The sequence below is a fragment of the Miniopterus natalensis genome, chromosome 15 (assembly GCF_054644295.1).
Source record: "Miniopterus natalensis isolate mMinNat1 chromosome 15, mMinNat1.hap1, whole genome shotgun sequence".
NCBI classification, from domain to species: Eukaryota; Metazoa; Chordata; class Mammalia; order Chiroptera; family Miniopteridae; genus Miniopterus; species Miniopterus natalensis.
The window spans coordinates 49,355,603-49,369,098 of NC_142095.1; the positions used below are offsets into that span (position 1 = coordinate 49,355,603).

General features: G+C 41.4%; 1 protein-coding gene and 1 pseudogene across 1 annotated transcript in view; one reads left to right on the forward strand and one right to left on the reverse strand.

Annotated features, from left to right (window-relative positions):
- Window positions 1-13,496, reverse strand: part of TAFA4 (TAFA chemokine like family member 4) — a 96,097-nt gene that overhangs the window by 61,863 nt on the left and 20,738 nt on the right. The gene's annotated exons all lie outside the window — the stretch shown is intronic.
- LOC148091473 (ribosomal protein eL22-like pseudogene) lies at window positions 12,961-13,459 on the forward strand (annotated as a pseudogene).

Consider the following 13,496-nt stretch of genomic DNA (forward strand, 5'->3'; position numbering starts at 1 on the left):
ACAAACCACAAAACTTTTAATCTGCATGAAGTCTACGTGATTCCACTGTTGTCTGGGGCTGTCCTTGCCTTTCTTCCCGGATAGCACAGGACCAGCAGCCTGAAGCTAAATCACAAGAGTGGCTCTCACCCTGCACTGTCGCCTCCAATTGATAGACTAGAGGAACTGAGCTTCTCAAGGGCCGCCAGTTCCAAATTAGCAGATTTGAGCACAGTGAGGAATGAAATCACTTCGTCATAAAATGCACATTCATTTCCCAGGTGTACAGCATGTTTCGGAAGCATTTATCACCTTTGTATGCAGCTCCTGCTTTGAAGCACAGGCAGAAGTCATTCATCAAACATTTTTAAGTCCCTACTTTGTGTCAAGAATTAATGCCAGGAATTTCTCTAAAAAAGATTAATACTACTACTGCTAATAGCCATCACTTCTGCAGCAGTATGTCACTTTATATGCAATAATGCATTTAATCTCCACAACTGATACTGTTATAATTAGCTAGTTATTAATAATAGGGAAGGAGCAAAAGGAAGGCCAGACATTATAAGCATGGCCATCTGGGCAGCTTCACCAGGAAGCTGCAACTTTACACATCAGCTGGAACCACTGATCCATTCCCTGCAGAGCACTGGGGGAAGGGGTCCAACAAAGGGGAGGCGGGCGTGTGTGCAGTGAATTTGGGCTGAAACAGGGAAGGTGTCTGTCAGTCAAACCTGGAGACAAAAATAATTGGCTAGGAGGCAGAGCCACCGCAAGCCTGCAAAAATTTGGGGATACACAATCCACAGAGAAAAGAATTCTCAGGCTCTGATTCCTCTCTTGGCTCTCTTGTTCCTCTGGTTTTGCTCCTGCATCTTTGCATTTACCCGTGTTCCTAGAAGTCACATGGCAATGGCCATGCAGACCCCACACACAATGGACTGATGGATTATAGCTGGGAACACAAGCTAAGGTAGCCTGGTGCTGCACTGGACTGTGAAAATATGGAACAGAAACTCTGGGCAACAGCTTTAATCCTAGTCCTGTTAAAGACACAGCTGGACTTTCTCCTTGGTGGCAGGAAAGGACCTCGGAAACTCAGGGGTGTAATTCCACACAAATAAATGCCACTCATTCTCACATGGGAATGATGTCCTTTCTCATGACATCATAAGAAGCCCACATCCACTGGCAATCTGTGGGGACATGGAGAGCTCCCCACCAATAACACAACCATACTAAAAGGTGGATGCTATTATTAGCCCCATTTTATACTTGAGGAAACGGAGGCACAGAAAGATTGACTAACTAATCTTAGTTTCCATAGCTATTAAATGGCAGAACCAAGATTTGTTAGGTGTTCTTTATTTTTATTTTCATTCTTTGATTTATTGATTTGAGAGAAAGATTGATTTGTTGCTCCACTTATTTATGCATTCATTGGTTGCTTCTTATATGTGCCCTAACTGGAGATTAAACCCGCAACCTTGGCAAATCAGGACGACAGAACGGAGATCTGAACACAAGAAGCTGACCGCCACACACACCACCCTCACACCTACAGGCGTCTGCTACTCCATGTTCACGTGGAGCACACACAAAGGAACCTGTGCAGCATTTTCTGAGGCCCTGACACAACTCCAATGCTAGACAAGAGGTGAGAGGAAATGAATCAGAAGCATCCTCCCTGTGCTTTCAGTCACGCATCAGTACATAAAAAGTATGGTCTCCATGCACATGTTTTTATTCCCTTAGGCAAACTTGTGGCTGGGGTTTCCTGTGACCTATGTGCCTTTCCCCAAGGAAGCGGGTATCTTAAATCAAGAAGGCGACTTTCTCAGCAGCCGCTTCATCCTACTATTCAGCTTTCCCGTGGACCAGTTGGTCAACTGGCCTTGGTGGCAATGGCACCATTAACCTGGATTAAAGGTAAAAATGGACGGGCACATGGAATTGTATTACTCCCCTATCTCCTCAACACTCCTCATGCCCTGTTAACTTCTTCCACATCCAGTGTCACTGGCTGGCTCTGGCAATCATTTCCACTACCACCTCCGGTGGAAATGAAGCCCATGCCATACCACTCCCTCTCCGGAGACCCAGATCCTGGCCTCTCAGCCACTTTTTCATATATGTGCCCAGCTCATAGTAGATGGAACATGTCAGACTGTCTCCTGTTCACCCCATTAGCTCCTCAACAAAAATCAACTTGATTCATTGGAACAGTTTGCCAAGGAGAAAGCCAACTTAAACACACACACACACATACACAAAAATAAATGCAACTCATAACAGTAGGCTAAAAATCAGGTTACCTAATTATAAACTCACTCACATGGCCATGGTAGGCAGGAGGGATCAAAGGAAGGCAAAACTTGAGGGGGAAGGGACCAGAGGGAGAGATAAATGGGACTGGACCATGGGATGGTGGCAGCAGAAATGGAGGGAAACAACTTCAGGAGATAGTATTAGGTCATGCCTATAGGACAAGGGTCAGCAAACTTTAGCATGCCCCAGAACGACCAGGGAACCATCTTAATAATTCAGATTCCTGGGCTCAGATCAAGAGAGTGATTCAGAACACCTGAGTGGGAGCCCAGGCACATGTGTGCCAACAGCTCCTGGTGATTCTGACGCGAGTGGCTACAGACCTCTCCTGTAGAATCCCTGCTGGAGCCCGAGCACCAGAGGAGTGAGAAGAAATAACAAACCAGCACTGACCCGTGAGCCTCAAGACTGGATAAGGCCAGATAGGAATAGGGGGTCAGGAGAGCTGGTCTGAGGGGCGTGGCTGTTTCATGCCAAACAGTGGTAGGAGGGACGAGGCATCTGAAAGGAGTGACTGATAGTCACTTGTACTTGGTCATTTCTAAGCCATGTGAGGGCTGCTCCTGTGCAGAGAGCCTGTGGTTGTCCAACCCTGCACATGACAAGTACAGAAGCCCATCTAATTCCAGACAGAAGCATTAGCAGCCCTTCTTGGCTGCAGACCTCAGGTGCATTCTCCAATCAGCTGCAACAGTGTCGAGGCCCTGTGCTCATCTCCCCTCGGCTGACAGACTCTCAGCCAGCTCAGACCTAGAGCGGGTGGTGCAGTTCACCAGGCCTCCCAAAGCTTCCATTAAAAGTTGGCCAGGCTTCAGCTTCAGCATAAAAGTCGACACACACCTATGATCACTTTCCTTCCAGATTTACTGATCCTGACTCTGGTCAATGAAATTCATTCACAAAGTTCCCAGACATTATACCACCACCCTCGATGTCCCACTGTCGTCTGCTACACAGAAAGCAAAGGCCGAGACCCTCAGTTCTTATGAGCCCCAGGGGGAAACTGCCTCATCTTACGTATGATTGGGCTCGATAATCCTTCTGGACCTAAAAACACTATGTGTTTCCCAACAGTGATCTGAGATAATTCCTCCTTAATACACCCATCTTCCTTCAAAGGAAAACTGGCAGTTCTTAAACACGAAACGCAGGTCAGCTGTGATTCGCTAGAATCTTCTGCGAGGATGTGGCAATAATGTACGAAGTAATGGGATCTCTGAACAAGAAAATTACACTTCAATTTACGATGTCGAATAGATATAAAGCTGGATTGCCACAGTATTTATGTATCTATGAGCCTTCATTACTGTTATTCTCTGCTACAGAGTTAAGGGGGGAAAGCATTTTGCCCAATAGTGTTCTAAAAATAAATCTTCAAGTGTTAATAGATACGAGTCGGTCGTGTTTTTAATAGGGAAGTGTGACTCCGCAGCATCTGTTTCCTCCTAGTACCTTCGAGTCTGTTTTAAGTGATACTTGAAAGGCACGCTTACCGTCCAGGGCTATTTCCCCGCACGCCCGCTCCCGCCCCTGCTCCTGGAAGGGACGGGTCTGCAAGCCCGGGGAGGCCCCGTCCCGCCCGGGGCAAGGCTGCGGTGGGGTGCAGTGCAGTGAGGTTGGGCCCGGACCCCTATCTTCGCTGATCACCCCCTTTGCTAACACCTACCCGACGTCTAATCCGTACGACACGATGAGCACCCCGTATGTCCTCCCCTGTCTTGGAGCATCTGTCTCCGTGGTGTGGCCCTTTAATTACTCGTTTCAGTGCAGTACATTTGTATTGACTCCTGCTCGGGGCAGAGGCGCCGCAGCGAGTTGCTTCAAGGGAACCGTGCCCAAGTCGAAGGCATTCGGGTCCTCGGCTTGCCGCCTGCATGACTCTCCGCTAGCTGCTCGACCACTGTGCCTCAGTTTCTCATATGTACAAACAGAGCGGATAGTGTGACCTACCACAGAGGGATTTAAATAAATGAGTACTCTCAAAGCACTTGGCACAGGGCCTGGAACACGGCAAGCCTCGATGAGCACTTGCTGTTCCTGTTCCTACTGTTGCTAAACACATCCCTGGGCCCAGGGGATACAGAAGCAAATAGGGCGTAGCGACTCATACGCAGAACTCATTCGCTGAGTGAGCAAGTAGTCACTGAACACCTAGTGCGGATAGGCACTCCTCAGGAGGTGGAACTGAAAATTCTCTCTGCTGATGAGAGAGAAAAACAATAAACAGTAGAAAAAATGAAATATAATAGGATGCAGGATCATTTTGTTCCATAAAGAATTATAAAGCAGGTAGGAGGACAGAGTGATGTGGCGGGAGAGGGGACACATGAAGAGATGGCATTTAAGAAAAGTCCTCAGTGAAATGGGAGAGTAGACATAAGAGGGTTCGAGGCAGAGGGCGCACAGCCCGAGATGAGAACGTTCTGAGAAACAGCAAGGAGGCCAGCAAGGCTGGGACAACGTCAGCAAGAAGGCAATGGCAGGAGTGACGTCGGGCACAGCTGGGGCCCAGGTCTGACAGGGCCTAAGGTCACTATGGGCTTTATTCATAAAATCATGGGAAGCCACTAAAGGGTGGAAGTCAGGGGAGTGGCACAATCTGCCATGGGGAAACATACGAGAGTCATATACATTTTCTTTTATTTTTGAGTTTATTGGGGTGACACTGGTTCATAAAGCCATATAGGTTTCCAGTGTACAACTCAATAAAATCATCTGCACGCTGCATCATGTGCCCATTGCCCAAAGCAAAGCCTCTTTCCATCCCCATTGATCCCCCTTTTGCCTCTCCCACCTCCCTCCACCCCCTTTCCCTCTGGCTATCACCACAGTGTTGTCTGTGTCTATGTTTCACACACACACACACACACACACACACACACACGAACAGGTATATATTTTGTTTTGCTTAATCCCTTCACCTTTTGTCCACCCAGCCCAACACCCTTCCCCTCTGACAATTATCAGTCTGTTCCATGTATCTATGTTTCTGTTTCCATTTCGTTTGTTAAATTATTTTGTTCATTAGGTTCCACATAGAAATGAGATCATGTGATATTTGTCTTTCTCTGACTGGCTTATTTTACTTAGCATAATACTCTCCATGTCCATCCATGCTGTTGCAAAAGGTAAAAGATCCTTCATTTTTACAGCCAGATAGTATTCCATGGTGTGAATGTCCCACAGCTTTTATACCCTCTCATCTACTCACGGGCACTTGGGTTGCTTCCAGATCTTAGCTATTGTAAATAACATTACAATGAACATAGAGGTGCATATATTCTTTCAAATGTGTGTTTTGTGTTTGTTCAGATATATTCCCAGAAGTGATATTGCTGGGTCATAAGGCAGCTCCATTTTTAATTTCTTGGGGAACCTCCATACTATTTTCCATAGTGGCTGCCCCAGTCTGCATTCCCACCAGCAGTGCACCAGGGCTCCCCTTTCCCCACATCCTCGCCAGCACTTGTTTGTTGATTAATTGATGGAGCCATTCTGACAGGTGTGAGGTGATACCTCATTGTGGCTTTAACTTGCATCTCTCTGATGATTACTGACATTGAGCATCTTTTCATATGTCTATTGGCCATCTGTATGTGTCTTTGGAGAACTGTATATTAAGATCCTTTGCCAATTTTTAAATTGGATTGTTTTCTTGGTGTTGAGTTATATAAGTTCTTTATATATTTTGAATATTAACCCCTTATCACATGTATTGTTGCCAAATATGTTCTCCTATTCAGTGGGTTGCCTTTTCATTTTGTTGATCGTTTCCTTTGCTGTGCAAAAGCTTTTTAGTTTGACGTAGTCCCATTTGTTCATTTTTTCCTTTGTTTTCCTTTCCCCTAGGAAATATATTGGCAAAAATATTGCTACAAGAAATGTCTGAGATTTTACTATGTTTCCTTGTAGGATTTTTATGGTCTCATGATTTACATTTAAGTCTTCAATTCATTCATTTTGGTGTATGATGAAAGAAGGTGGTCCAATTTCATTTTTTTGCGTGTACCTGTCCAATTTTCCCAACACCATTTATTAAAGAGACTGTCTTTACCCTATTGTTTGCTCTTTCCTCCTTTGTCAAATATTAATTGACCATAAGGCATGGGTTGATTTCTGTACTCTCTAGTCAGTTCCATTGATCTTTATGCCTGTTCTTATCCCAGTACCATGCTGTTTTGATTACGATGGCCTTGTAGTATAGTTTGATATCAGGTAGTGTAAAACCTCCAACTTTATTCTTCCTTCTCAAGATGGCTGAGGCTATTTAGGGTCTTTGGTGGCTCCATATAAATTTTTGGAATATTTGTTTTACATCCATAAGATATACCATTGGTATTTTAATAGGAATTGCATTGAATCTATAGATTGCTTTGGGTAGTATAGACATTTTAATGACATTAATTCTTCCTGTCCATAAACATGGTATATGCTTCCACTTATTTGTATCTTCCTCAGTTTCTTTCTTCAGTGTCTTATAATTTTCTGAGTACATGTCTTTTACCTCCTTGGTTAAATTTATTCTTAGGTATTTTGTTGTTGTTATTGCAATAATAAATGGGATTGTTTTCTTAATCTCTCTCATAGTTCATTATTGGTGTATAAAAGTGCTGATTTCTGAATATTAATTTTGTATCCTGCTACTTTACTGAATTCATTTTTCAGTTCTAGTAGTTTTGTAGTAGTCTTTGGGGTTTTCTAAATACAGTAACATGTCATGTGTGAATAATGAAAGTTTTGCTTCCGCTTTTCCAATGTGGATGCCTTTTATTTCTTCTTCTTGTCTGATTGCTGTGGCTAGGACTTCCAGTACTATGTTGAATAAGAGTGGTGAAAGTAGACATCACATGTTCCTAATCTTGAGAAATGCTTTGTTTTTGCCCATTGAGAATGATGTTGACTGTGGGTCTGTTATATGTGGCCCATATTACATTGAGATATATTCTCTCTATTCCCACTTTGGTGAGAGATTTTATCATAAATGGGTGCTAGATTTTATCAAATGCTTTTCCAGCATCTATTGATATGATCATGTGACTTTTATCTTTCATTTTGTTTATGTGATGTGTCACGTTTATTGATTTGCAAATACTATACCAACCTTGCATCCCTGGAATAAATCCCATTTGGTCATCGTTTATGATCTTTTTAATGTATTGCTGGATCCACTTTGCTAATATTTTGTTGAGGATTTTAGCATCTATGTTTATCAGACATTGGCCTATAATTTTCTTTCTTTCTAGTGTTTTTATCTGGTTTTGGAATTAGGATAAGGCTGGCCTTGAAAAATGAGCTTGGAAGTTTTCCCTCTAGAATTTTTTGGAATACTTTGAGAAGGATATATGTTAGTTTTTCTTTGAATGTTTGGTAAAATTCGCCTGTGAATTCATCTGGTTCAGGACTTTTGTTTGCTGGGTGTTTTTGATTACTGCTTTAATTTCATTAGATGTAATTGGTCTCCATTCAGATTCTCTGATTCATCCTGATTCAGTTTTGAATGAGTGTATGTTCCTAGAAATTTACCCATTTCTCCAGGTTGTCCAATTTCTTAGCATATGATTGTCCATAATATTTTCTTACAATCATTTATATTTCTTTGGTGTCAACTGTTACTTCTCTCCTTTTTTCTCTCATTTCATTTATTTGGGTCCTCTTTTTTTCTTGATGAGTCTGGTTAAATGTTTGTCAATCTTGTTTTTCTTTTCAAAGAACCAGCTTTGGTTTCATTGATCTTTTTTGATCTTTTTATCATTTTTTAGTCTCTGTGTAATTCATTTCTACTCTGATCTGTATTATTTCCTTCCTTCTACTTACTCTGGACTTTGTTATTTTTCTAGTTCTTTTATGTGTAGGGTTAAATTGAGATTTCCCTTGCTTCTTGAGGTAGGCCTGTAATGCTATGAACTTCCCTCTCAGGAAGGAAGTTGGGTTGTGTGTTCACTTTTGTTTGTCTCCAGGTAACTTTTGATTTCTTCCTTGATCGCAGTTTTATTTATTCATTCATTGTTTCATAGCACGTTATTTAGCCTCCATGTGTTTGAGTGTTTGAGTATTTTTTATTGTAATTGACCTCTAGTTTCATACCATGTGATTAGAGAAAATGTTTGATATGATTTCAATATTCTTGAATTTATTAAGGCTTATCTTGTGTCCTAGCATGTGGTCTATCTTAGAGAATGTTCCATGTGCATTTGAAAAGAATGTATATTCTGCTGCTTTGGAATGAAATGTTCTGTAAGTATCAATTAAATCTATCTGGTCCAGTGTGTCGTTTAAGGTCGCTGTTGCCTTGTTAACTATTTTGTCTGAAAGATCTATCCATTGATGTCAATGAGGTGTTAAAATCCCCTACTATTATGGTTTTCTGTCAATCTCTGCCTTAATGTCCACCAAAATTTTCTTTATATATTTAGGCCCTCCTATGTTGGGTGCATATACGTTTACAAGGGTTATATCCTCTTGTTGGATTGATCCCTTTAGTATTATGTAATGTCCTTCTTTGTCTCATTTTAAAATCTATTTTGTCTGATATACGTATTATTACCCCAGCTTTTTTGTTGTTGTTTCCACTTGCATGGAATATTTTTTTCCATCCCTTCACTTTCAGTCTGTGTGTATCTTTGGTTCTGAGGTGGGTCTCTTGTAGACGGCATATATACGGGTCATGTTTTCTTAATTTAATTGGAACATTTAATCTGTTCACATTTAAAATTATTACTAATAGGTATAAAGAATAAGTAATAAAGAAGTACCTATGTTCCTCTATATATATTTCTTTTCTTGCTCCTTCTTAAAAAAGGTCCTTTAACACTTCTTGCAATGCTAGTTTGGTGGTAATAAACTCCTCTAGATTTTTTTTTTTTTTTTTTTTTTTGTCTGAGCAGCTCTTTATTTCACCTTCAGTTTTAAATAATAGCCTTTCTGGGTAGTCTTGGTTGTAGCTCCTTGCTTTTCATCACTTTAAATATTTCATGCCAATCCCTTCTGGTGGCCTTAAATGTTTCTGTTGAGAAATCCACTGACAGCCTTAAGGGAGCTCCCTTATAGTTAACTGTCTTTCTCATGCTACTTTAAGATTCTCTCTTTGTCTTTAACCTTTGCCATTTTAATTATGATGTGTCTTGGTGTGGGCCTCTTTGGGTTCATCTTGATAGGGACTCTCTGTGCTTCTTGAACTTGTGTGACTTTTTCCTTCATTGGGTTAGGGAAGTTTTCAGCCATTATTCCTTCAAATATGTTCTCAATCCCTTTCTCACTTTCTTCTTCTTCTGGTATCCCTCTGATGTGAATGTTGTTATGCTTGAATTTGTGTCAGAGGTAACTTAGACCTCCCTCATTTTTTTTAAATTCTCTTTTCTTTTGTTGCTCTGCTTGCATGTTTACTGTTATCTTGTCCTCTAAATTAATGATTGATCCTCTGCTTCATCTAACCTGCTGTTGATTCATTCTAGTGTATTCTTCATTTCAGATATTGTATTGCATTCTTCATTCTGATTGGTGGTCCTTTTTTTATGGTTTGATGATAGAATCATATACATTTTCATTAACTGTCCACAATGCTGCAGGCTCACTAGTTGCTCTTTTAAGTCCTCTGAGCTCCTTGTAGCAGACACCAAGTCCTAGGATTCTTGGAACCTCACACAGTTTACATGGAGTCAGGAATACCTATGATTAAAGTTTCTTTGATGAATGAATGATCATCACCTCTCATTTGACAGAGTTAAAAAAAAAAAATCACAGTTACCAAGTATCCTCTAATATATCCTTCTCTCTAGTTTTGTTTTTTATGGGTGTTTTGGTTTGTTTCATTTCCTAACCAACTGCCAAAGAAAGTTGAACAACTTCAAGCTTATGGAACACATCCTTGAAAAATAGAAAGAAAAACTCTACTGAGCTCTCCAAGAATCAATCATAACTCTGCAACACAATATTTCTAGATGTTGTTTGTAACTATCTAGATACACACCAGTTCACTCTTAACAGACAATTACAGTTAACAGACAATCTAGTTAACAGACAATCCTAACAGCCTTGGTGTCAAACCCACAGAAGAATAAGTCATAATAGTTAGGGGATAGTGGAGTTCTTAGGGCCCAGAACATTAACCATGATAAATAACAGATGACTACATGAAAGCTAAGTAAGAAATGGGAAAATTGAAGTCACAACAAAACTATGCTTGGTGCTATTACAAAACTCAAAACTAGGTGTTTTAAAAGTAGCTGACACCAAAGAGTTCTATTATGTTCTTTATGTCTTAATTTACAAAAAAGGGAATAGTAAAATATAGTCTAGATGGATTTCTATGCAAAACAGTTAAAAACAGCAAAGTTGTGGTATATAATAGGAACAGCTTGATTTACTTTTGTACTTTTACATAATGGGGGAAAATTTGATTTTCATAATGAAGTCCAATAAATTGCTAACATATCTAAACAACAACGGGGAAAAATTAGTTGCAAAACAATATCTAGAGTAGGTGCCATTTATGTGGAGAGAGAAAAAGATTGATTTTATATGTACATACACATGTATGCAAGGTCATCGAAAAATACCAAGCGGATAAGCGGACACTGGTATTGCCAACCCAATTTGCCCATCTTGCTTACTATCAGAAGCATGATTTTGTCCCAAAGAAGTCATGTTCTGACCAATGAATGTAAGCAGATTTAACTGGGCATAGTTTCCAGAAAAGCTATTGTTTTCCTGACAAAAATACCTGTTTCCCTTGGCCCTTTTCTGTTTTTCTGTCCAAAATGCAGATGCTATACCTAGAACTCAAGCAGCCATTTTGCCACCATGAGGACAAAAGTCACAAACTAAAGAAGGTGAGGCAGAAAGAAAGACAGAATAGAGTGTAGATCTTTGGACTACCCACCCCTAGACTCATTGGTTAAGTTTAGTTGATTACTACATGCAGACAAATGCAATCCCAACTCCCTGGTATAGTAAGCTGGGAGCAGTGATTACCCCTGAGGACAAAACTGGGGATGGGCACAAGGGGAAAAGAGGACTGGGAGGTCTAAGGCAGCTTTATCTCTTTAATCTTTTAAAAAATAACAATGCTGTATTATTTCCCATATTTAATTTAAAAACAGAATAGAGGACCATTCTGAGAGTTGATGTCAAATATGGCACAGAGGACTAAGACAGCCACTATGGTTGCCTTTCTCAGCACCCTCTTCAGAGATTAAATGCTCCCAAACACGCCTAACTTGTCTGGCTTTTCCCTCTTAGAACCTTCTTCCAGAGTCATGTGCAAGCTTCTCTTGACCCATACTCTCAGCCCAGTAGGCAGCCTCTTGAGGGAACAGACTTTGTAGACTCCATATGGCACAGTAACCTTCACATCATTTTTAAATTAACTCATAAGAACAGCACTCAGGCAGGAACCTGGAGCTGAAAAAAAGGATATTATGGTTCCACTTTCATGGCTAGCACTAACCAGTACTGGGGAAGTCAGCATATGGATGAAGTAAATAATAACTGCACCTCAGTCATTCTCAGGGAGGCACGGTGAAAGCACAGCACAGAGATGGAGCATATCACTGGTGAACACTGTGGTGTTCAGGGCAAGCACTAGGCTCTGGAGGGGACCTGGTGCCATCCCGCCCCAGCTCCCCCACCTGCTGGCTGTGTGATGGGGGAGAGTCACTGACTGGGTCTGAGCCTCAATGCAGATACAAGGGGAAAGCACACACGTGTCCAGGATCAGGAGGACATCAAATGGGATACACACAAGGCAGCGGATTTACCCCAGTGACCGCTAACGGTGTAATAAGTACTACGATTAATTAAACTCATCATCACACAAGTAACATTTTTCTTGAGTTAAACTTAAATTTCCTGAGCATTCCCATTATCAGCTTCCACGCACCTGTTATATGTTCTAGTGTGCCTCAGGTTTCCTTTCTCAGTGGCATTCAGTGATTTCTTCCAATTCGTGCAAACTGTCAAATGTTGCCACACAGCCATTTCTGAAAACTCACAGGTATAGCAGTGGCACCACTGCTAAATAATACAGCAGATCCAAAGAACAAGTCCCTCTTACTAAAGGAGTGTCACGGCCTCACGTTCACTAAGTACAGCCAGGCAAGGATGGAAAACAATGCCTGTACCGCCCAGGATGGAACTAACTGCCAAGAAGATGAACAAGAAAGAGTGTTAGATATTAACTAATAAGCCATATATACACACACATACAATAGTTAAACGTCATTAGTTTTCCTTGAGCTAAAGCTCCAGACACAAAAAAACAACAACAAATAGCACTTAGTTTTAGCACTAAATAGCTTTGGAAGCCAACATCTTTTTTTTTTAAGGTAGGAGTGGGGAAGCCACATTAGCTGAAGAAACACAGTGCATTAACTCTGATTCCAGTCGAGAGAGGGTGTAATGCCTGCAGCAGGCTTTTCAACTCCATCACGTTCCATCAGCCAGCAATTTAAACCTGATTTCTGGTTCTCCGCCTGCTCACCAACACCAAACTCTACCCCAGACACTGTCTTGAGAGTGGCCTGCTTTTCTTCCCCGTCTGCAGATCCCACTGGCTGTACCAGTCAGAGCAGCATGAGCTCCAGAGCCTCCGCAGGGGGTGGAGACCACACACACATGTGCAAGGCGCTTCCTGGGAATGCTTGGCACCCTGTAGACATGTGCCATCCCCTCAAGTCCCACTGCTTGGAAGGGTATCAAGAACAGGATGAGGTCCATCAGCTTCCACAATCTCTTGTTGTAGTTATGTGAAAATAAAATTAACAATACTATCGACCCAGCTCTGGTAGCGTGGACTATGTTCGAGTTGGGGCTGAAAGTCAAGAATCCTAAAGGACAACCTGGAAGTTTGTTTTGGACCTTGCTCACCTAGTACGAGATGGAATTTTTTATTCTGGAAATTTTGAACTGTTTTTACAGGGGAAGGTTAAAGTCAATGGAAAAACTGGAAATCTTTGGAATGAAATCTTTCAAGAATGAAATCACAGTTGTTTCTGAGAAACAGTTTCCTAAAAGGTATCTGAAATATCTCACCAAGAAATACCTTACGAAGAACAGTCTTTGTGATGGCTTCATGTGGTTGCCTCTGACAAGGAGACACGAACCTCGTTACTTCCAGATTTGTCAAGAGGAAGATGGATCTGAGTCTGGGGACTAGATAAAGCCTCTCTTGATAGGCTTTCCTTACTATTAAA